We start from the raw sequence: 26,168 nt of genomic DNA, 5'->3' as shown, positions 1-26,168 counted from the left end.
TGACAGTGCCACAAACGATGCTGGAACCGAGTAGCAGCCATCCATTATAACAGCACCCCACACAGTCAAATGCAAAGATGAGCTCACTACCAAATCACAACAGGAAGAGTCAACTTCCATCCTAGTGTGCGTCATGGCAAGCCACACGAAAGAAGAAGAGGAAAAAACACTATAGAGATGAGCCCAAAGTTCATTTGCCTTGTAAAGAGTAGGATAAACCATCATGTATCGCTACAATTCGGGAATTGACAAAGAGTGGTTCAATGCCAAAGAACAGAAAAAGGAGATGAAAAGACACCCAGGTGTCAAAACAACCTCCAACTCAACAAAGCGTACCTGCAGCAACAGAGCCCACCACTCCTCCGGCAGTACTGCGAGTGACATATGGAAGGTTATAACGTATCCAGACTGCCTGAACCTGAATCTATGAATTCAGAGATTTGAAGCTGGGAGATGGGGAAGTAGTAACGATGTAAATACATGGTGTAAACTAGAATAACTTGAAATACATCGGGTAAGGACTTGAGGGTTGGTGTATTATAAGGATCTGACACATATTGGGTTAAAGTGGGACTGAGTATAGTACTGCCCACTCAATGATGTAACAGAACACATGACCCACGCTAGGGGCTCGTGTGGTGTTGGACAGAGCTGTGTGTAGAAGCAAGCATGGAGACAGCTCCTAGCTTGGTCCTTTACTGTACCTATATATATATATAGCTGGATTTTGCCGTTGGCAAGCAGGGGGCAGGGCCCGCTCGCTGACACGCAAAATGACACGGGATGACATTGGGGGGGAACCCACTATGTCATCCTGCCCCATTTAAATCTTCAGGAAGGTGGGGGCACAGCAAAATCAGCTGCGGGCCCGCCGACCTGTCAATGGCCAATTGAAGCCATTGACAGGATCATTAAAACAATTAAAGGACCTGCGTGTCCAACCTTAAGGTTAGTAGGCAGGCCAGGAGCCCCGGTGAGCAATAGAAAAAACATGAAACTTCATCCAGCGGCGGGATGAGGTTTCAAGTAGGGTTTTAAAAACGTAATAAAGTTTTAGAGAAATTTATTAACATGTCCCATCTCGTGTGACATTGTCACATGAGGGAGACATGTTAAGTATTTTTTTCTCTCTATTTTTAATATGTCTACAGCTGTCAGTGATCTCCGGGTGCAGCGCTTAGCCTCAGGGAGATGAGCGCTCTTTTGTGCGCATGCGTGAAAGAGCGCACTCTCGCTTTTGGGGAATCCCCCCTTGTCTGCACAGGAAGTGTGGGTGTCACGCTTGGCAGGCCTTAATTGGCCCGCCCTCTTAAAATGCCGGTGGGACCTGTTTCTCTTGCGGGGATCGGCTCCCTGCCTGCTGGAGATTGGGTCAGGATCATTCGCCCAGTAGGCAGAAAATTCTGCCCATAGTTTCTAGTAAATAAATACCTATTGCTAAACTACCTAAGACTATGAATATCTTAATAGGACCTGCTGAATTACATCCAACAGCTTACAATTACAGGCTTCGCATTTCACATTTACTGGTTTCAGGTTACCTAATCTAAGGAAGAAGGTTCAATTGAAGCACAAAAACAAAATTCCCCTTCTTAAAAAATAAAGTTATTTTTGCCTCAGTTTACATCCCTCTTTGTCCTAAACAATGGCTCCAGTGGGAGAGGGGCCAACATCTAATTGTTCTATTTATGCTATTTTTGAGTCAGTAAATAGGGAACATCATAGTTTGACAAAAATTTTCTCTTAATCTTTATCCCCTCCCTAAAGATTTGTTGTGGGGTTGGTATAACTTGCAAGTTGAGATATATCTCCTATACATATATGTTCATGATATCTGAATCTGCAGCCAAGTGTAAGGATTTCCTTACGCTACTTAATTTGCCCTAATCCTCCCTCAAATTAATTTTGAGATGGAGCCGTCTAACTCACACCCTTCCCTTGATGTGCCAGTTGAGAAATCCACTAACGGATTCTTCATTGCTGCCTACAGCAAACCTACTTTCTCCGAACGCCATGCACTTTGGGATGTGTATAACTCCACATGCTGTAAGATTGGCTTTACCAGCAATTTTGTAAGGAAGGCCCAACCATTTGCTCATCTTGCAAGCGTGTCACGGAAACAGAGCGCATGACGGCTCTCCTGCGGGACAGTGGCTATCCTGATCAAACCATTGTGCGCTGTGTATTGTGCAAACTCACAAATGGGCCAAGGCCACCACTTTCAGACTTGAAAAGTGCCTGATCTACCTCAAGTTACCCTGGGAAGGCAAAGTATCTCAAAAATTTGAATAACAGGTCGAGCCAGCTGTTTCACACTGTTACTATGCAGAGGCTACATGACTGGTATTTTCCACTAACAGGATGCTGCTGTCAGTCCAAAAAGACAACCTGCCTACCACACAATTGAGTAACGTTGTTTATGAATTGCAGAGCCAGTGCAATGCCAGATACGCAGGCTGTATGTCCCAAAGACTGACTGATTGAATCAAGCAGCAGGTTTCTTGGGTTGTTTGCAATAGGCAGAGAACAAACCGTACTCCACCAGCCCATGCATGAAAACCTAAAACAAAAGGTCCCGTGTCAGATATGCTTCCACGATGGGGCAGCAATGGCTGAACAATCCGGAATGTGGTAATAGCTACACTGTTACGACCGGGTGAGGAGGAGTGAACTGGCTCCAATTTATTCAGCCCCTTTAGCTGGTTGCAACAAAGGATTTTTAAAATTTATTTTCCCCTTTAAATGCCTTTTCCAATCCAAATGCATTTACTTTTTAATAAGGAGCCAATCAAACCAGGTTTTCTTAAGTCAAAGTAAGAGTAGATTTATTAGTTACTAAGCCCAAGAAAAAATAATAAAAGATGCAATGACACATACAGATCTGAGAAGTAAGAAAAGTTGAGTCCAAATAAAAGTTAAAAGAATACATGATTAAGTCCTTTGCTTGTCCTTGAGGCATAAATTGTTGAACATTGCAGTGATTTGAAGTTAGATGGTTTCCTTTAAAATCCTGCAGTTGAATTGAAGTTCCGATAACGGCACTTCACTGGAGACAATCTTGGCTTCAGAGAGAGAGTGAGAGAGATTCCTTCAACAGTTTTTCCAGATGACTTTGATGACTTCTCTTTGTTTCTGGCTTGGCAAAACCAGTTCTTAAGCCTCCTGCCCATATATTCCAAGAAAGGAATTTCATGAATATGTTTTGCAGTCATTGTTGTAGAACAAGTAATCACATTTTTGATCTCTCATCTCAGAAATCTTTCAAGATCGGAGAAACCAGCAGGAGATGGGTTTAGTTCATCCTCCTCAATGGGTTTTGAGACTCTGTTGGGTTATCTGGCTGGTTAGCAGTTCCTGTTGTCTTGGCAGGATTACCACTGATTAAAGTCCAGCACTTTGCATTTTTAATGCCTTCCTTTCAGAAGTCCCTTTTTGAAGTGGACCTTGATACCCTCCAGGTGTGAAATTCCATGCAACATGTCAGGGTAGGTCTGCAGTGCAATCCATATGGGAACTTTCTAGAAAGGTGGTCAACTTACAATAGTTCCAGGTGACTGGTGGTAGTCATCTTTTGTCAGTGTCTTTTCTTGTATTTTTTTTTTAAAAACAGCTCCTCTTTGAACAGTTCAATATGTTTTTGTTTAGCTGGTGAAGTTGTACATATATCTCACTCAGTCACAATTTCCCATCATTGTGACAACACTAACAACCAACTTAAGGTATTCCAACAAGCTCATAACATGGCTCATTTACACTTGCAGAAGTGACATACTTTTTATGCAGGGATACATTCTCAGCAAAATGGAAGGAACATGTTCAAGCATGGTGTCTTTTTTGAATTAACTGGGAGCTTGGGTAATTCTCCATGGCAATACCTTCGCCCATCAGAGCTGACTTGCCAACCATTGAGCATCCTTTTCTCCTGTGGTATAAATTGTTATGATCGTTTGAAATTTGGCATTCTTGTATTTTTCCTGATGAGTGCAAGACAAAAAGCTTCAGCAACATATCCCTCTTTTCAGCAATATTCAAGTCCTGTACTACCAAGTGACTGAATATACAACATGTTAATGGTTACTAGGACTGAGTGCATGCAGTTGTTTGGTAAGAAAGTCTAAATTTTTATTTTGTACAAGCCTAATTTAGTTTGTATTTGGCATTAAACTGAAATCTACAGTTTAAATTATGTAGTTGCCAAGGCTTAAGCAGGATTTTTTCAAGGGTACCAGTCAGTTCCAGAGCAGCTTAATTAAGAACCAGCTGAAACTGGATCCTCGTTAAGTAACTCAGATAGGCCTCTTGTGTTAGGAACATACATAAGCAGCCAACTTAGTGCGACTTACAATAGAGTGCTGGAGTTGAGCGCTTCATGAAGGGTGTAACTGCAGCTGAGGCAGGTATGGGGACCCAGGGAGTAGCGTTTAAGGAGCCTCAGCCCCTGCAATTATCCATCAGTTACGAGGTCCTTGCAAGCTGTGTGAACGAGAGTGGGGACTGCAGGAAGGGATGAGCAAACTGACCACAGCACCATGACACAGGGAGCCATTCAACTGGGGGGAGGAAATGGGAACATAGTAGTGGCAGGGAGCAGTATAATTAGGGGGATAGATACTGTTCTCTGCAGCCATGAGCGTGAGTCCTGAAGGCTGTGTTGCCTGCCCGGTGCCAGGGCTAAGTACATCTCCTCAGGGCTGGAGAGGCACTTGGAGTGGGAGGGTTGGGAGGGGAGGGGTGGGCGGGATCCAATTATCGTCATCCATGTTGGTACCAATAACATTGATAGCACTAGAAAGGAGGTTCTGCTGAAAGAATTTGAACAATTAGGAGCTAAATTAAAAAGCAGAACCTCCAAGGTAATAGTCTCGGGATTACTACCTGAGCCGCAGGCAAACTGGCATAGGGTAAATAAAGTCAAGGAGTTAGATGCGTGGTTCAAAGATCGGTGTGGGAGGAATGGGTTTCAGTTCTTGAAGTACTGGGGTAGAAGGGAGCTGTTCCGGTGAGACAGGCTTCACATGAACTGTGCTGGGACCACTGTCCTGGCGAATCAAATAACTAGGGCTGTAGAGAGGGCTTTAAACTAAATAGAGGGGGTGAGGATTCTGGAGAGGGGATATGTAGGCTTACAAAGCAAAATTATATAGCAGCATTGCAGGGCAGTTATTTAGGTATTGATACCCAGAGTGTGACAGGAAGGGTGTACAAACACAAAAAAAAACCAGCAGCAAATAGGGTCAAAGGGAGAAAAAATGGTAAAAAGGCAAAATTAATGACCCTTTACTTAAATGTACATAGTATTCAGAAGAAAATATATGAATTAATGCCACAAATGGAGGTTAATGGTTTTGATCATATAGCCATTAAGGAGACATGGTTATAAGGTGATCAAAGCTGGGAACTAAATATTCAGAGGTACATGACGTTTCAGAAGGACAGGCAAGAAGGAAAGGGCAGCTTCGTTAGTGTGAGATGGAATAAGTATGATAGCAAGAATTGATCTTGGATCAGAAGATATAGAATCCATATGGGTGAAGGTAAGAAATAATAAGGTGAAGAAGACACTGGTGGGGAGTAGTCTATGGGCCCCCTAACAGTAGCTATACTGTAGGACAGAGAATAAATCAGGAGTTAATGAGGGCATATAAACAAGGCAGTACATTAATCATGGGTGACTTTAATCTTCATGTAGATTGGGAAAATCAAATTGGCAGAGGTAGCCATCAGCAAGAGTTCATAGAGTGTATTCAGGAGAGTTTCCTAGAACAATATGTGTGGATCCAACCAAGGATCAGGCTATTTTGGGTCTGGTAATGTATAATGAGGCAGGCTTAATAAATGATCTCAGAGTAAAAGATTCCCTAGGAAATAATGACCATAATATGGCAGAATTTAACATTCAGTTTAAGAGTGAAAAACTTGGGTTAGAAACAACTCTGCTAAACTTAAATAAGTGTAATTACAAAGGAATGAGGGAAGAATTGCCTGGAGTGGACTGGAAAAGGAGTTTAGCAGAAAAGGCAGTTAATGAACAATGGCAGATGTTTAAGAAAATAGTTTATGACTCACAAGATATATTCCAGTGAGGAAGAAGGATTCTAGGAAGGGGATAAACCAACCATGGTTAACCAAGGAAGTTAAGGATAGTATAAAATTGAGAGAAAAAACATAAAATGTGGCAAAGATTAGTGATAAGCCAGAGGATTGAGCATGTTTTAAAAACCAACAAAAGGTGACCAAAAAAATAAAGGGGGAGAAAATAAACTTTGAGGGCAAACTAGCAAGTAATATAAAAACGGACAGTAAGAGCTTCTTTAAATATATAAAAAGGAAGAGAGAGGCCAAAGTGAACATTGGCCCCTTACAGAATGAGGCTGGGGAAATAATAATGGGAAACCAAGAAATGGCAGAGGAGTTGAATAAATACTTTGCATCAGTCTTCACGGTAGAAGACACTAGTAGAATTCCAAAAACTCTAAATAATCAAAGGGCAAAAGAAGAGGTGGAAGAAATAAATACAATAACTATCACTAGAGAAAAAGTACTAGGGAAACTAATGGGGCTAAAGGCTAATAAGTTCCCCTGGACCTGATGGGTTGCATCCTAGGATATTAAAGGAAGTCATTACAGAGAAAATGGATGCACTGGTAATAATCTTCCAAGAATATTTAGATTCTGGAAAAGTCCCAGAGGATTGAAAGACTGCCAATGTAACACCCTTATTAAAAAGGAATGGAGATAAAAAAAACAGGTAACTATAGGTCAGTTAGCTTAACAGCTGTCACTGGGAAAATGTCAGAGTCTATCATAAAGCATTTAGAAATACATAATATAACCAAGCATAATATAATCAAGTAAAGCATTTAGAAATACATAATATAATCAAGCAGAGTCAGTATGGCTTCATGAAGGGGAAATCATGTCTGACAAATTTATTAGAATTCTTTGAGGAGGTAACAAGGATAGATAAAGGGAACCAGTAGATGAAATATATTTGGATTTCTAAAAGGTGTTTGATAAGGTACCGCGATTAAGGCAATTTAGTAAGATAAGAGCCCATGGTATTGTGGGTAGTATATTAGCATTGATAGAGGATTGGTTAACAGAGAAGACAGAGAGTTGGGATAAGGGGGGCATTTTCAGGAAGGCAAGCCGTAACTAGTGGAGTGCCACAGGGATCAGTGGTGGGGCCACACTTATTTACAATATATATTAATGACTTGGATGAGGGAAGTGAATGTACTATCACCAAGTTTGTGGATGATATAAAAATAGGTGGGAAGGCAAGTGGTGAGGATGACACAGTCTACAGAGGGATATAAATAGATTAAGTGAGTAGGAAAAAAACTTGACAGGCGGATTATAATGTGAGAAAATGTGAGGATGTAAACTTCGGTAGGAAGAACAGAGGAGCTGAATATTACTTGAATGGAGAAAGACCGCAGAAAGCTGCAGCACAGAGGGATTTGGGGGTCCTCGTGCATGAATCACAAAATCTAGCATGCAAGTTCGGTGGGTAATAGGGAAGCCAAATGGAATGTTGGCCTTTATTGCAAAGGGAATGGAGTATAAAAATAGGGAAGGCTTGTTAAAACTATACAAGGCACTAGTTAAACCACACCTAGAATACTGTTAACAGTTTTGGTCCCCTTATGTAAGGAAAGATATACTGGCATTGGAGGCAGTCCAGAGAAAGTTCACTAGGTTGATCCCAGCTATGGAGGGATTTTCTTATGAGGAGAGGTTGAGTAGGTTGGACCTGTTCTCAATGGAGTTTAGAAGAATGAGAGGTGACCTTATTGAAACATATAATGAGTCTTAGGGGGCTTGACAGGGTAGATGCTGAGAGCTTGTTTCCACTTTTGGGAGAGGCTAGGACCAGAGGCCATGATCTCAGAGTAAGGGGTCACCAATTTAAAACAGAGATGAGGAGGAATTTCTTCTCTCAGAGGGTAGTGAATCTGTGGAATTCTTTACCACAGAGAGCTGTCGAGGCTGGGTCATTAAGTACATTCAAGGCTGAGACAGACAGATTTTTAATCAGTGAGGGAATCAAAGGTTATGGGGTAAAGGCAGGAAAGTGGAGTTGAGGATTAACAGATCAGCCATGATCTCATTGAATGGCAGAGCAGACTCGATGGGCCAAATGGCCTGCTTCTGCTTCTACGTCTTATGGTTTTATGGTCTAATCCCACGCTGAATCATTTGGCTAAGGCTCTTGTCATTAGATCTTTTGATTGCTTTTGAGTCAAGTCAGTTTTCTCAGATTCTGTTTTAGGGACGAGTAATAATTCTGAAATGGTCCTAATCTTCAAATGCCCATTTCTTGAGAGGGGGAGGGAAGAGAATAGCAAGGTAATATCTTGCTATACCCTGGCTTACAAGTGACAATGTTCTAGTTTTTGTCTCTTAACATGCACAAAGTAAGTTTGCAATTTGTACCTCTGTGTTTGGCTGGAATGGAGAGTACCGAAGTCTCCAGAGGCACACAGTGTTAGTATTTATTTCTGTGCATTGTCTAGTGTGTGTGTGTGTGTGTGTGTGTGTGGCCATTGTAGTCATTTTCCATAGTATCCATTTTTATATTTTCTTTGGAATATATCCAAGGGATAAATTCTTGAACTTCATCATTTAGGAATCAGATAATCTCATCTGAATTGGAAGACTAAATGAATTCAAATGCTTGTCCTACTTTACATTATAACGGAGGCAAGTTGTAAATCTGAGCTACCTGCTTTGATGAAAATATGTTTGAATGAATCTGGTGCTCATCAGAGTGAAGGATGTTCATCTGGGATTAGAACATTATTCTCTTTGTTTTTTTAAACCCAAAAACAGCATCAAACCCTGCTGCTTGGCTATAGCATGGGTTAGCATTCACTCTAGGCAGTTCTCCAAGAACTCTAATTTTTCTCTTTCCATTACCCACTGTTATTTTTAGTGTGAAGCAAGTTAGAGGGACACATAAGGGGGAGCTGTAGCTCCATTGTGTCGTGCAAATTGAGTCACTATATTCAGTATCAGTCATTCCAGAACTTGCCCTCCTTCCACAATTTTGAAGGTTGAAATGAGCTGCAGGATTTGCATCGGAGCATTGTCCCATAAAGAATGTGGCAGTCTACTGGGCAAACTCGCTTACTGTTATTTTATCAGATGTGATATCTTTTAATAGCATATACCATTGCTATCACCACTAAACCCCCAGAAAATGAGGACATTAGTGATAAGGCCACAGTTATAACAACGCAATAACTAAGTGCAACTTTAGGAGTTGATTCACTAGAACCAGGGCTGAAACCTGGAAAAGATCATTATTCAAACTCTGCCTTCAATTAAACACAGTACAATGGCCATTTTCCTGCATTAAGGCCAGTGTTAACACTGCTGGTATTTCAGAAAGGAACTGAGAGAGTCAGACTCATTGAACCTGTCACTCTTGGGCTGATTATGAGATGATGGGTTTGGTTCAGACATCAAAGTTGTTATTGTTTTTGTATTTTTTCACTCATCCCTTGAAGGATAGTGTGAAGTAGTGGAAGGATTTGCAGGATGACTTAGCAGTCAAGCAGGCCTCAACATGAGCTGTAATCATCATTATACCAACTGATATAATGGTTTGTCTCATAAAGCAGGAATGTTAAGTGTTCATGCAATCTACACAATAGTGGGGTTGGGGGTGCCACTACCCACATCCACACCCACACACATGTAAATAGCCTGTTCAACTCAGAATTCAAAGCCTGTGCTCTTATCTCCATTCACTAGGACTGCCTGGGATATGGTTCAAACCCTGCACCTTCTGGTATAGAGGTAGAAATGCTCCAATTGAGCCAAAGACTCGCTCCCAATATGCAGCTGATTGTTATGATGCAGATTCTCAAATCTTATCAAATGAAAATTTTGATTTATAGACAATTGATGAAACTTACCACATGGTGCATCAAACTATGCCAAAGCAATGCCTTACAGTTCATTAATGACAAGTGTATGCAATATCTAAAAGTACAAAAATATGCACTCTCTGTGGGCTGCTGTTAAAAGTGATAAATAACTATTCAGATAAAGCCCATTCAGTTCAGGGGCAAAGGGCTTTACTTGTAATCACTACTCCGGCTTTGAAATTAATTTCAGATTTACCATTAGAGATATTGAACCAACAACAGAAAGGTACAGATGAACACAAGTTAGGCTTGTAGTTTGATCCTGATCATTGGGAACTCTTGAATTATCAGCAGCGTCTTGCAGCTAACTACAATGGTACTTTATCAGAATATAGCAGGTAGTTTGATGTAGGCGCACTTCCAAGGTTTGGTCTTTCCTTGCATTTTATAAACAGCAGTTGCTGTCATCAAATCAAACTGACCTATGTACAGAGCTGGCCAATTGTGAACAGGCGTACCTTTCCAAGCTCCTTAGGCCACCAACTTCATCTGTGATGCAAGAGTTTCCCAGCAGATTTGGCTTTGGATCAGAGTTAGAGAATTGCAGTGGGGAATGGTCTTGCTTATGTTGATGGGCATCAAGAAGGCCTCTGTAGCAAATTTCTAACCTGTGTCTCTACAGCCAAGTCTTCTTTCTACACCATTGCATCCAAGACTGAACCCCTTGGCAAAATCATCTTCTTTCTCCAATCTGTAAATACTCATCTAGTCTAACCCTCTGATTCCACTCCTTCATTCAAGTATCTATCCACCTTGCTACATTTCCTGTTATACCATATGTCTGAAATCTCCGATACAAGTCTCTTTTGAGGCATCTTATCTTGTGGAAATTCATAGTTGCTACATGAATTGCATTTCCTTTAACCATTCATTTGATCCAGATTTGTCTTTTACCTTTTCATTTGTCTCGTCTTTAACAGGTGGGTACTGGCTGCCCGTGGTAACTAATACTTTTCATGTTAAGGCCTTTTCAGCAGGGTAGCTTGGTGCTCACCTGTGGCTTCTGATTTTGACCCATGCAAACACTCCTGGATCAGCTGATTTAATCAGTGATCGGGGTGGGGTTGAATGGGGAAGTGATATTCCTCTAGCTGGCCTCAGGCACCTGCAATAATGGAGCATGGATATTTCAAACCATCATTTGGCAAATTGAGCTGAAGACATTTGTGCTATTGTTTCAGGTTTTAAATCTAGTGTATGAGCTAGTTGTAATCAATCACCCTACCACTCATTGCATTCGGCCTCTACATCACTCAATAGTTAAATAAAAGAGAATTGAATTGACATGAAGAAAGACATGCATTTATATAGCGCCATTCACCACTTTAGGACATCCCAAAATGCTTTCTAGCCAATGAATTAATTTTGGAATGTAGTTAGTCCAGGAAACGCAGCAGCCAATTTTGACACAACAAGTTCCCACAAGCAGCAAGGCCACAATAACCAGATAATCTGTTTTAGCAATGTTGGCTGAGGGATAAATCTTGGTCAGGTCACTGGGGAGATGACTGCTGCTCTTCTTCGAAATTGTGCTTGGGATCATTTTTGACTAACTGAAAGGGCAAAGGGGACCATTATTTAACCTCTCCCCTGAAAGGCGGCTTGTGCTGACAGTACAGCTCTCCCTCAGTCCTGCATAGACATTTTAGCCTAGATTTTGTGCGCAAACCTCTGGAGCGGAATCAGAAACCACATGCTTCTGACACAGGCAAGAGAAAACTACCACTGAGATCAGACAAACACCCAAAAACCTCATCCACCTCCTTAGCCATGGGATACTCCAGAATACAATAGAATTGCTAACGATCAACATCGCAAATGCATTAATGAACACAATTGCAGAGTTGATATTTCTTTTCATTAACATGCCATTAATGTACTTTTCCAAATATGGTTGGACATATCCAATAGCTACTTGACTTCCAGATGAAAACACCAAAATGCCAGAACCCAGTGGAATGACTCCCCTGTGTAGTTGCTCACCTCCATCCGCCCACAAATGGATGGTAAGGAGGAGGAAAGCGTGACCCTGTACCTGAATTACTTCCCACAGATTATATTAGTGCAATAAACACTGCGGCTACAAGTGCAGATCAGAGCATAGGGATCCTACAGTGAGTAACTCACTTCCTGACTCCCCAAAGCCTGTCCACCATCCACAAGGCACAATTCAGGAGTGTGATGGAATACTCTCCACTTGCCAGGGCGAGTGCAGCTCCCACAACACTCAAGAAGCTGGACACCATCCAGGACAAAGCAGCCCGCTTGATTGGCACCCCATCCACAAGGATTCTCTCCCTCCACCATGGACGCACAGTAGCAGCAGTGTGTACCATCTACAAGATGCACTACAGGAACTCAACAAGACTCCTTAGACAGCACCTTCCAAACACCATTCTACCATCTAGAAGGACAAGGGCAGCAGACACCTGGGAAATCACCACCTAGAAGCTCCCCTCCAAGTCACTCATCATCCTGACTTGGAAATATATTGCCATTCCTTCACTGTCGCTGGGTCAAAATCCTGGAACTGCCTTCCTATCAGCACTATAGGTGCACCTATGCCACGGGGACTGCAGCAGTTCAAGAAGGCAGCTTCTTAAGGACAATTAATGATGGGCAATAAATGCTGGCCTAGCCAGCAAAGCCCACATCCCATGAATGGATAAAAACAAATCCAAAAAGAATTCGAATTGATGACAGCTGAAATAGTAAAATTGAATATTTGATGAACTGATGGTTTTCCATATCCTGTCCATGTTGTGTGGTAATTGCAGATCACTCCTCTTGACCAGAACTTCATTCAAGCTCCCTGGTGCTGTGCATTCAGTCCTTCTCTGCTCTACTGTGTTGGTATTCCCTGCACTGCTGACAATCATGGGTGGTGTAGTGAGTAACTCTACTCAGTTAAAGGCCACTTTGATATTGTATGCGCTTGGTGCACGCCCCTCATATATAATTATGTAAAATAGCCACTGCAGAAAACCACATCTCTCCGGGCTGGATTAAATGGCATGCTCTGATCTGCACCAGACTATAAACAATAATTATTGCAAATTCCTGACTTTTGCAGGGCAGTCACTTGGAGATACCCCCTTGAACAAAGCAGAAATGTCTTCGTACTTCAGCTCTGAGCAAGCATCAATTCCTATGTATGAATCTGTATGATTTACACAAACAAGCTTTCAATTCACTCAAAATATATAATATTAAGGAACAATGGGTGGCTTGTAGAATACAACCTAGCATGTCGGAGGCACGTGGACATTCAATTCACTCTGAAATCTTGAAGTTTGAAATAGAACACATACTGAAAACTTCTAAATTCAGGATAATTCTTTCTCTGGAAAATTAACTCAATCCCCCAAAAGAGAGGCTTATGCCTATTTTGTGACTATATCTGTTGATTTCTGAAGGCTTCCACTATTGTTTTCCCATCCTTCCACCCCCCCCAACTTGCCCACAAAAGAAAGGAATCTGAGCAGCTGTCAGCAAATTTCCTTCCGGTCAGAAACGACACAGGACCAAGGAGGAAGAAAAGAACATGGTAAAGGGTGATGCTTCAAACACCAGGGCCAGCAATATTCAGAACTGGCCTTGTTTTGCTTTAGTGCTGTAATAAATGACAATGCCCCATCGATGCTGATTCTCGAGTGCATAAAGTTCGAACGGCATTACACATCTACAATTCTCTGCTCCAGCATTTAATACAGAAACGTAGAGCCAAGATAAACACAGCTGTTGAATGTCTTCCACAACTGCACAAATAATAAATCTAGACTTGGCTTCGAACAACTGAGGTAGATTTCTCAGGGACAAGGGTTATGTTTACTCTTGCAAAACAGGCAGGCTTCAACTCTTTGCAAACAGGTCTCGGTTTTTGTCCCTTGTTCGTTTTGCTGCAGAATGTGCGTCCATTTCTGTGTTAAAAGGAACAAATCACTTCGCCCCCAGAGCAGATTTGTATCAACCCAGCACGGTCAAGTTCACCGCTCGGTTTGGCAAACCCAGCTCAAATTACTTCCTAGGGGGAAAGGTCCAACTGCGATGTTGACTTTGAGTCAAGTTCTATACAAATCCTGCTTTATGCATCAAGTAATACTAGTAGCTGTATAGCGGCACGTACAAAAAGGCAAAGCTAAACAACTCCAAAATGTTTTATTAACCAAGCATACACAGGCACTATTGAAATCATGAAACTCAGTGCCCTTATCTTAAAATTCTGACAAAACACAGACACGCAGCCATTAACAAACTTCCAATTTAAAAAGAATGACTTTGTGGGGAAAACATGTCAGGACAGAGTTATGCAAAATTTGGACCACAAGAAGTGTGGGTAAGGGAGCTGTCATTTTATCTCGTCTGCAAAATTTAAAACAAATATGTAGAAGATAATCCAGGCTTGATATAAAGAGCATAAACATCACAAGACCATAGCTTTACTGGGGGAAAAAAAAAGCCAGTTTGTGCCACTTCAGCCTTCAGTCAGAGTAACTCATGAATCATATGGGCTTGTGGCTGGTGAGATCACAAATCACTCACAGTTTGCTCTCCATGTTTCATCCTCAACGGATGTTTGAAGGGGAAGCATTTTATTTCTGTCCTCGTTTCCTTCCTTGGGTAAGGGTGTCAGGTTGCCAACTCCGGTTGGACGTATTCCTGGAGGTTTCATCACATGATATCCCACCTCCCACTGCCCCGCCTCCACCATTGGTCTATCAACATCTCCCCTATCACAGCTCACCGTCCCTCCCATGCCAACTGCAAAACAGACCTAATTGAACTTCAGCCAAACAGCCATTTTTTTTTCCCCTCATCTCCGATGTTTATTTGAAAACTTTTAAGCAAAAGTTCAGAAAGAAGATTAAAAGAAACACAAGAAATGTTTTAACGTCCCGAAGACTTTTCACCCAGGATTGCTCACAACGTTGCCATGGGCATAAGTCTTCACTCCCTGGTGACTTCCGGACAATCCTGGAGCATTGAGCACCCAATAATGGAGACCAAGGCAGGGTGCCAAGGAGCTTTGCACTTTCCTTGTGGTGAATTTTCGCCTAAAACAGCTGAGCGTGTTTACATACAATTCCTGCTACATCAGAGCCCGAAAGTTGATTGTGACTGCTGTTGGTGTGCTGCATAAACCTCTGAGCCCTGCAATCATGTAAATGGCAGTCGTGCATAGGGAGGCTAAACTCTGTAAAAAGTTGCAAGTCTGGTCTTCAGGTACTTTACTCTGGCCATGTTCTTAGTTTGGACGGGGTTTCATTTCTCAGACAAGCTGAAATGAAATACTTAAGGTGAGTAAATGGTATTGTTCAACCAGTGTGGCTGAGATTGGGTTGTGCATTTATGTCAATGCAAACTGTACAAGCCTTTGTGCTCTTTGTCTGCCTTTGTTTTTATTTCAGCTGGTTATTTTTAGGATCAGATGTCAATGATCTGGGCAAAGGGTGATATTTGGGTGGAATTGTCCCAGATTCGCACTAAGTGCAGTAGTGGGCGGGTATAATGACATTTTACCCACCGGCCACAATGGCAGCTTTCCAAGCCGTATCATCCCAAACCGGCCGTGTTAATTATGCATTCCCGGGATACACGCCCATTTTGATGGTGGGGGGGCTCCGATTTGCCCGCCACACCTTCACCTCGCCGCTTCAACACGCTAGGCACCACATTTAAAATATAGCTGCACACAATGCTCCCAGCCCAGGACTCTAGCAAAAAGACATGGCCCCAAAAGGCAAGAAGACTGCAGCCCACGAGCTCCTTTTGGACGCTGTGATGTCCTCTACCCCCGCTCTGGCCGCAGGAGGGGCAGCTACATTACCACTCTGGCTTGGTAGGCGATGGCAGTGGTGATCGGTGCCAATGCTGCACAGACGAGGTTGGCCATCCAATGCAGATAGAGGATGAATGATCCCATCCGTGCCACCAGGGTATGGCAACCATCTCATCACTCTAAACTCACACACTCAAGCCTATCACACATTTACTAGCACCTCACTCACTGCCAGCTCAAGGGACATCGCCACCCAATCTCACACACATACCTTCACATGTCCATCTGGCCTCATCGTTGGAGACTAACTCCTCGGCTCTGACCATCTTGAGGCTACTTGCACAGATCAACATGTGGCCCCACACACACACACACACTCTGGGATACCCTCCTTCCCCAGTACAGCCCTCGTTCTGTAACCTCTTCCCTTGCCTTGCACTTCTCCCCCTCCCCCAAGCAAGACCTTACGTTTGGTGGGCTGGCAAATCGGCCAGGTAGCCTACTGATTTTTTTTTTTTTAGCAAACCTCGTCCACGGGCAGGATGAGGTTTCCGCGATTAAATAAAAAATAAAATATAAATTTTTGGGCAGCATTTTTATTCTGTCCATGTTATTGTGAGTGAGCCCTACGTCGGGACATTTTCTTCAGGTTTTAAAAGTCTTTATTTTTGATTTTAAAATTGTTCAGGGAGCTTTCAGTGCGCGTCCCCACCCTCCCACCCCCCCGTGCATGCTTTTGCGCTCGCACTCCTCCCATCCCCAACCCAGGCAGCACCGAGCTTCTCAGTGCGCTTTTCACGCTGGCTGGACATTTATTGTCAGCCGGTGTGAAATCGGGGTCAGAGGCGGATTGCGGTGGGGGGGGGGGGGGGAGGGGAATTGTTTCCCGGTCACTCCCAGGCCCACCCACCGCGCCTGCCAGATGAACTGAAAATCCCGCCCACGATGCCTTATGCATCGGAGTTTATTGTTTCCTGTTTTGGAGCCCAACATTATCAAATAATTTGTAACGACGCCATCAGCGTGAGTAGCAACATCATCCTTCATTTTTTAAAACACCTTTAACATAGTCTAATGTGCCAAGGTGCTTCACAGGAGTTACTGAATATCATTTGAGACACCAAGCCGGGTAAGGAGATACGAGGGCAAGTAAAAGAGGTAGGTTTTAAAGAGTGTCTCAAAGGACAGAGAATAGAGAGGCGAAAATGTTTAGGGAGAGAATCCTAGAGTTTGCAGCCAAGCTTAAAGCACAGCCAACAATAATGGAATGAGGAAAATCCAGGATACGCATAAATGGAAGAGCTCAGGGGATTGTAGAGATAGAGAAGGTTGTAGAAAAGTTGATTGGAGGCTTCAAATAAAGACCCAACACAGACCACCCACACCTATCTCTACCAATAAATCTACTGAGCAGTAACAGCCTTAATCACTGGCATCATATGAAAAGACTGAGGGGGGGAACACAGGCTTGTCATAAGGTATCAGAGGGATGTTGGAGCATGGAATGCTTGCCTGAGAGAATAGTTAGCCAGAGATCATTGCATCTTTTCAAGGAAATTTGGATAAATATTTGAAGCAGAGGCAAATACAAGGCAATGGCGAGAGAGCCGGCCAGTGGGGTTCTTTTCATGGATTGCTCTCGCAAAGAGCTAGCACAGACATGATGGACCAAATGGCATCCCTCCGTGCTGTTAACATCTATAGTTAAACAGCAGGTATAGTTGATGTGGCATCATTTTTATTGCAAGAGAGAAAATGAAGGCTAAAGCATACGAATGTGTGCAGAATGGTGGATGAGGACTTATTGAAGTGAGATGTGAAAACTAAAGGCAAGAGATTTATTTTCTCAGGGGGATCTTGGGACTTTCCCAGAAAACATTGATTTTTGGCACTCCAGTTGGTGCATTTTCTGACATGTTGTAATTCAGCTGTTCCAGCCAAAAGGAACTCCTCCTGGAAGAGTGACAGATATAGAAATAAAAGCCGTTGAAGGAGCTTCAATGTTACTTTGTAGGGCCCTGTAAATCTCATCCCAGATATACCCTGCTAATGTGTGAACTCAAATCTTTCACCACACATACCAAGATGGAGTACACGATACATGCACAAAATAAAACTACCTCACTATCGCACGTGTTCCTTAACACAGTGGAACTGAGGTGAACGCTGGATTACTGTACATGATTGGAGAGCATGGTGGCTTAACAACTTCAAATAAAGAACTTCTATTGTTAAGCAGCTTCATGAGAGAGGAGGGGTTGAATGTTGAAACTAACATTAAATGAAACATTCACTAATGTTCCCCAGGGAAGAAAATCTACCATTCCTATTTGATCTGGCACTGTGGGTGTAGCTACGCCACACGTTCTGCCAGGATTCAAGAAGGCAACTCACCGCCACCTTGGTAATCGCTGGCATTGCCAGCGATGCCCAACTCCCATGATTGAATGAAAAAAAATCCGTAGAACCAAAATTCTGGTAAAGGCTCTCACACTGGGGTTGCCAGCTCTGAGTAGACCTATTCCTGGAGACATCATTACATGGACTTCCTGGACCCAACCACCGCACCCCCCCACCCCCGCAGTCCCACCGTTGTTTGCGTACTTCTGGCACACTGCTTTCCCACACCAATCGGAAAGCAAATAGACTCATCATTACCTGATTTGATGATTTCCACATCTATTCCCCATTTCTGAAATTTTTATCTCTAATAAAGGCGTTCAAATATATGTCTTTAAACGCATGATTTTTATTGGCCTGATGATATTTTTTCTCTTGGGATTACGCACAGCAGTGACGAGAGGTTAGTTTTTAATTCTTGGAGACTCACGTTACACTCACATCATACACCCGTGGATGTATGAGGAAGGTAGACATATTTACTTCTTTAAAAAGGAGCATAGAATATGGACAATTTGGCTTGGCAAAATGGGCTCCAGAAGATCAGGTGACTTCTTGTATGTTTTGTACAGCCAAAGGGTTAGACGTGTCTGAGCACATCTCTGGGAAGTCACTTAAATACAAACTACTTCCCCAGGTGTTGATGACCACCCCTCTCCATTTCAGTTGAAGAGACCTAAAGTAATAATGGCTGATAGACTCGGTGGCCCCTTGAAGATCACAAATAAACACATTGCAGAGGCTATTCACAGCTGGAATATTGTCGGGATATTAAACATCCTCCATTATGTGGCAATTTGTTTAGCCATCAACTCATTTGTGTGGACAACAGAAATATTGATACAATGATCATGACAAAAGCTGGCTTATGGGTTAAAAAAAAACCTTATTAACTGACATCTTGGAACAGCAGCAAGAAATCTGGGATTGAGGAAGAGATCTCACCCAGGAAAGGAAGAACCCTGTGTCGAACTTCATTACAGGCAGAGAAGTGGGGCTAATTCTTTTTACCTGCAAGATATATCCCCACTACAGGAGTTTGTTTATAGCTCCAACTGGGCCAACCAAGACAGGAGCCTAATATTGCAAGTAATAAGCTATTGAGAGTTCAAACTTCCAACCTTCATTGTCTTCGATGAACCAAGGGAAGATTTCAGGCCTGCAAAGTTTCCAACTAACAACTTGAAGAATCAGCGTAATAGTGACTTTTTGAAGACTCTTTAAAGATATCAGTGCATGTTACATCTTTAGAAATTATCTATTCATATAAGTGTGTGTGTGTGTGTCTTGTGTTTACTTTTTGGATCTTGGGAACAATAATTTATCCTTGCTTTTGACTTACAAGAAAGACTGTTTTGAGCCTGTTCTTAAAAATTACAACTCTCAAGGAGTCAAAGCAGTCCTTCTCTCAAAATACATTTTGTTAGTGAGTCAAGAGATGAGAAAAAGGGGGAAATTATCCCACATCTCTCTCCTGTCTGTGGCATTACTGTGCAATGTTTGAGCATTGATAACTCTGTCTCACTCTCTCCCTCTCTCTCTCTCTCACACACAAACACACACACACACACACACACACACACATTAACTTGCATTTTCCTCTTTTAGCTGCTACTGAACCTGCACTTCCTTTTGAATATTTTCTAACACAGGAAGGTGTCAATCAAAATTAGCTAAAATAAGTAGGCTCATACTCTTTACTAAAACCACAAACACTTGTGTTAGGTGTTTATCTTGCTATTATCAGCAACTGAATTGTCTGGCCTTCATTGCTGTTTTACCTTTGTCAAAAAATAGATATTTCTTCGCAGCGTGCAAGGGTTATTGCTTCCAGATCAAACAATCATTAAAACAAAAGTAAAATGCACCAGAACATGGGTTCCAGGAATGGGAAGCTGAGGTCTGTGCCCTGATGTGATCCTGAGTGATTGGTTACACTCAATCTGCAGTTTGCCATACTCTTCCTGCTTACTTTCGCTTCTCACGTTTGCCCATGGATGCTGACCACTCTAATAAGCATGATGCAGGCTCAGTCCCCTATGTGTGTTGTAACAAAGGGATCTTCATTATGACTGCTAATGACTTTGAGAACATAACCAAGAAGAACAACTCACCCATAAACAGACCAACTACCTGCATGATATAGCTGTTAGGATATCCTAAATCTGGGAATCTGGGTATAATTCAATTATCAAATCTCAACATTATCATCAAATCTCATTTTTATTGCCAACTCTTGACAATTGTGTCAGTGAAATGACAGCAAGACTCAAGGAAAGCTGATTAATTGATTCACTGCAACAACAACCTTCTCATCTCATCTCAGAAAAGTGTTTGCAACTATTCCTGAAGAAAAATAAACCTTCACAAAAGACAACAGTTAGACATGATTCAGGAAGTTCCTAGGAGGAAATGGACAATGTTTTATAAGAAACTGCATGATAACTGTCTGTTTGTTGTGTATAATGTCTTCAGGGATGAGTACTAAATGAACAAAGCTGTCATCCCAACTCTCAGAAACTATCATTTTGTCTGAAAACGTTTTCGCCTTAAGTTCGTTTGTGACTAGTAAGAAAAAGTAACATTTGATTGATTGATACTTCTAATAACGTCCAGTCTCACATCAAGCAATCTGATTGATCTATGGCAATGACCTAAAGTCCCAATGACAATCTGACACCAGTTAAAACATTAAAGTCTAGCTTTTAACCATCACTGCCAGGCAAGGTGTACAATCGGATGTGTGTGTGTGTGTTGTGTGAAGGTTTTAGGCAGTCATTAAAAAAATTTTTGAAGGTTGAAAGAAGCCTTGTGCGGCATTTTATGGTATTATTTTCTGCAGAGAGTAAAGTGATTTATTATAGGTAGGGGCAAGGGAATCGTAATTGTTGCTTAGACCCATTGAACCCTGAATCGGTGTCAGATCTTTCAGGTAGGGTAATCTACTGATGCACTATGGGAAGGGGTGGGATTTTACAGAGCCCATAAGAGTGGGAAACGTGACATGCAGGGAACTTAATTAGACGGGATGCAAAATGTCAATTTCCCGACAGCGGGTTGAGATGCAGAGATACAGTCAGCGACATGTTTGCTGCATGCCAAGCCTTACACCAGCCTGTGGCAGGTTCCTGCTTGTAATAAGTTTGCATTCCATGAATAGTCATTATTGCAAAGCCTATTTTAAATACATCCTACTTTCAGGGTAAAGTCAGCAGCACATAAGAATCTCGTGGCACTTGATTCATATCCATTTAGATGTGGCGTGCACCATGTGTGCTTTGTGCTGTTGTGTGTGAGGTCAGAGGTTTTCCTTGTTTAACTCTATGGCACAAGGGAGGGGAGCAGGAGAATGGCAGCTTGCATGGAGGTTCGGAGCTGGAAGGGTGAATTGTGATGGGGGTGGGTGGAGTGAGTTTGGAGCATGTGGGAGGGGAAGATGTATCCAAGGGAGGGCACGGTGGGGTCAGGGGCATGGAGGAGTGAAGTGGGGAGGACTTGGCATCCTGGGTCTGGTGAGGGAAAGGTTGGTGGAAACTGAGAGTCAAGGAAAGAGAATGAGGGGGCTAGAGGGCGGAGTCAGTACTGTCCACAAGTGGGTCCATTTCAGGGCTTCGGCTGGCAGAGTCCTTACAGGGCTTTGAGTTCACCTACAACGTTTCAATTATCCCCTCTGAGAGTGATCTCAGACAATGTCCTTTACAATGTGTAGAAGGGAGGGTCAGCTAAGCCTGCAAGTTCAGCCATGTCCCAAAGAGTGGTGAGTACAACACTGGACACGAACATGAACATTCAATAAAAATTGAACAGAAAAATACAACATTGTTCCTTCCATAATAAAGGAAATGTCCACCACATCCCCTGTAAAGAATCAATGCATGCCAACCATGAAGCATGCCAGTACACTTGGCCCTCTGACTAACCTAGTCTCAACAAATAGCGATGGGCGGGATTTTCCAGCCTCGCCGCCGACAGGATTGTCCGGTCCCGCCAAAAGCCAATGGGCCGCCGAGTTTCCCATGGCGGGTCCCACCACAACGGGACAGGACAATCCTGGCTGACGATGCACATATGAATAAAGTGACATCAATGTGATGTGAATTATCTACAAATGAAATTTAAATTTGAAAAACACCCGTGTCACCTTTGTGCCCTCAAGTCTTACGTTCATGGCAATATAAGCAGGTAAGTTTTGGCAGAGCCTCCGTTTGACCAAGGTGCTGTTTTATATTAGAAAAACAGAAGGAAGAGGTCATATTCGACTTGAAACATTAACTCTGTTTCTCTCACCACAGATGCTGCCAGACCTGCCGAGCTTTTCCAGCACTTTCCGTCTTTTTTTTTCAGATCTCCGGCATCCACAGTATTTTGCTCCTTTATAGGCCACCTGTAGATGCAGCATTCTCAGCTGATGGTGGGTTTTCCCAATAAAAAGGTTCCCCACCGCTGAATCACGCGTGTTTCCCCTGCATGCTGCCGTCATTTAAAAATTTAATTGTGATCGCGTGGGAAATGGCAAAAAGAGAGGGAGCACAAGTGGCATCCCGTTCTGGTTATGCCATTGGGAACAGTACACTGCTGACAATATCCACCCCCATTAAGTCAAAGTTGCTCCACCAGTCTCGAGCAACTTCAGCTTCTTTATCTAATGAGCACTCAGCAAGTTTTTGACCAACAACAATAGAAGAGACGAAGGGGCATTTGACCTTTTCAAGAGAGATATTCCGAAACTTTGCTACCCTGGGCCAGTATTCCTTCCTGCCATTTCATTTCTTCAAGTGCTTGTATCTTAGCAATGTGCTAAGATACTTAAAAGAAAACCTTCCCTCTTCACTTAGAAAATAAGCAGAACTGAGGCCTGAGGCTTTTTCTATGACTTTACAAGTGTACATCCAGCCATAGGACTGGTTATTATTTTAAACTAAATTGGAGACTCTCCATTATATACTAAAAAAAGCAAACAGCTGGCAATAAGTTAAAGGTTGTTGTTCCATCTCAGGATCATGCTGACATTTACAAAATGCTTGAGGTTTGGTCACACACTTTATAATATTATCAGAAGTATTTGATCAAAAGATAATTACTTATAGTTCAGTGCCAGTGTCCAATAAATGATAATGATTCTTGGACACGAAGGATTCAAACTTCTGGGTCTTTTTGGATCGAGGATTTTAGAACAAAAAGATCTTCTCTATAGTTCCACATGATGTAAGTCTACTTCAGCAGGAAACCACAGGGAATTAATGATAAAACAACAGCACAATCCAAGGGTACGAACAACAATTCAGGGGATGTGAAGAGAATATTCTTCGATCCATTTAATCGGATCATTGAAGAGATTTTCTGCAGTTTGGATGACAGTTTGGGGTAATCCTAACAGTTTTTCACTCTCATGTTACTGGAGCTGAAGTTTCTTCTGCACCATGAGGGCTATATCATACACCACATGAAAAATGCAGAGGTAGTTTAAATCTATTTTACTGCTGATTCGATTACCTATGACCTGATGCATCCATATGATTCCTAGGGAGTTTAGAGTGGAATAGTTGGTTGCACGAGTTCATGTTATTGTACACCATATCCGCCAGGAATGGTGACACGAGCCAATGCTCTATTGCATGACCTTTCCTCCCAGAGCTGGTATGTAAGCCTGTATTCGGATGAGTAGGAGTGGAAGCACATATTATTATGCTGGGTAGTTAGACGAAATTCTCTTAGACTGCTAGAAATTAAATGGGGCATTTTACCCCCTTCTGAGTACAGAGAAATGAAAGCTACTCCCAAAGCTAAAAGTTACCAAGTGACCCTGGACACTGCTCTACTACACAGATCCAGGACATCACAATGGCAGCAGCAGGATGCACTAAAGTGAAGTAGAATTAACCTTCCTTGTCCTTTGTGGTGCCACCAGCTGGAGCTCCTTTGCTGCCATTGGAACAGGTAGCATGACCCGTCTGTTGTGCCTTTGTGCCACTTAAACACTTTGAGTCTCTTATTGTGGTGCACAAGAAAATACAATTCTTCTCAAGCTTCCGTCATATTGGTGAATGGCATTGGCCTGGCTATTAATAGCAGTGGGTTACTTAGGTGGAGGGAAAGAATTTCAGATGAAAAACACGGTAGTTGTTTTCCCACGTGCTGTGGCATTTTATCGTGGCCCAGACATCAGCTTGATTGATTTGGCTTGGCTTCCAGTTGAATGGGGAGCAGTCCAGAGAGGCCTTATTAGGGGCAGGTAGGTCCAATCCCAGTCCCTGGGGATTCCCAATCCAGGGTGAGACCTGCTCCTAAACTCAGGGATCTTTGTTTTAGGGGTGGGGGGGGGGGGCATGTTCTGATGCTGGGGAAGCTTGGGGGATGGAAGGAACCACTGCTGCTCCTCTTGGCCCACAAGAAGCACTAGAAAAAGCACTTACCTTCATCCTGGACCTGTCCACACCTAACTTCAGATGTTGGATTTCCCAAATCCTGGGAAACCTAACTAGTGATTGTAAAACTTGCAAAGCAGGTTACATCAGACTGCCAACCTACCTCTGGGGAACAGATTGGCTGCTTACCCTTTGTCCTGCCTCCATAAAACTCACAAGTGGGCAGGTTGTAGACAGGGTTGGGGTGAGGATTCAGACTTTTTGAAATATTGATATCTGACCCATTGTTGTGTGCTAAAATTCACACCATTGTGGTAACTCTGTTAGCGCCTCTGGAACACTTTGTATTTTAGAATATGCAAAGACTTGCACCTTAAGGGCCAATGCTGTCAAAGGAGGAATATTATAAGCACGTGCCTGCCTCTGGTGTGTATTATCTAATGGGGGAATATGGATTTAGTAAAGGTTCAACAGGCTGGACTCTATCTCCTTTCCCCTCATTAGAATGCTTATGAAAAATAAACACATTTTCTAAATACTACCAAACACAATTGTGAGAGAGAACCAAATCCTCTTCGTTACACTCCAGCTGATCATGGGTAACTGAAAAGCATTCCCTTGCTGAAACTTGACCCCCATCACCTACAATAAAAGCACCAATGCATTAATGACAGCAACATCAACTTACACTTTGATTGAACCTTCAACCTAGTAAATCATCCCAAAGTGCTTCACAGGAGCATTATCAAACAAAATCTGACACTGAGTCACAGAAGGAGATATTAGGATAGATGATGGGCAAAAGCTTGGTCAGAAGTAAGTTTCAAGGAGCAAAGGATGAAAGTGAGGTAGAGAGGCAGAGAGGTTTAAGGAGGGAATCCCAGAGCTTAGGGCCTAGCCAGCTGATCAGGGAGGCTCAAGAAGCCATAATTAGGAAATGCAGAGATCTCAGTAGATTATAGATGTGGTAAAGTGGAGTGCTATGTAACTTTAAGCTGACCACGTGACTATAGTGACCAATCGCTATATAGTGCAGGCTTCTTGGGTGACTGGAAGCCTAGAGCTGGAGGTGTTTGAAGAAGCACACATGATGTTAGTGCTCTGTTCTTACTACCAATAAACTATCCTGTTTGTTCAGTTAATCGGCCTCTCTGCCTATATTGTTTCAAGCACCAACTAACGTGTTAATATCAAGGGGGCAGCTAGTGATCGCTGGATAAAGCGATCCTGATAACCAAAAACATAAAAATAATGCGGGAGGAGATTACAGAGAGAGTTGCGGGGGATGGGGGTGAATTCATTGACAGACTTGAAAACAAGAGTGAGAATTTGAAAACTGGGGGCATCCTATATAGTTAATAATAACGATGTTGGCTCAGAGTGTGAAAGAAATACAATTCAAAATCTTTCAGCAATTTTGGGAGAATTTTTAGCTGCATGGCCCCTTCCCAGTTTGACAAATCTGAGTTGTGTGAAATGCTGGTTCAGATGTTTTAGATTCCTGCATAGCTTGTCTACTATCTTTCCTCCCAAATATCATGAGGAAAATGTCATTAATGCATTATAAGGCAGCCACAAGCTTTGTTGCTTTTTTTGACAAAGCTTTTCTACAGGTTTGATTTGGTGCAACCCTTTAATTGTTAAATAGTGAATCGGGCAACCACAAAGCTTGAAAAAAAACAACTT

This window comes from Carcharodon carcharias, chromosome 16 (genome assembly GCF_017639515.1).
Source record: "Carcharodon carcharias isolate sCarCar2 chromosome 16, sCarCar2.pri, whole genome shotgun sequence".
In the NCBI taxonomy this organism is placed as follows: Eukaryota; Metazoa; Chordata; class Chondrichthyes; order Lamniformes; family Lamnidae; genus Carcharodon; species Carcharodon carcharias.
Note: the sequence above shows the minus strand (reverse complement) of the source record.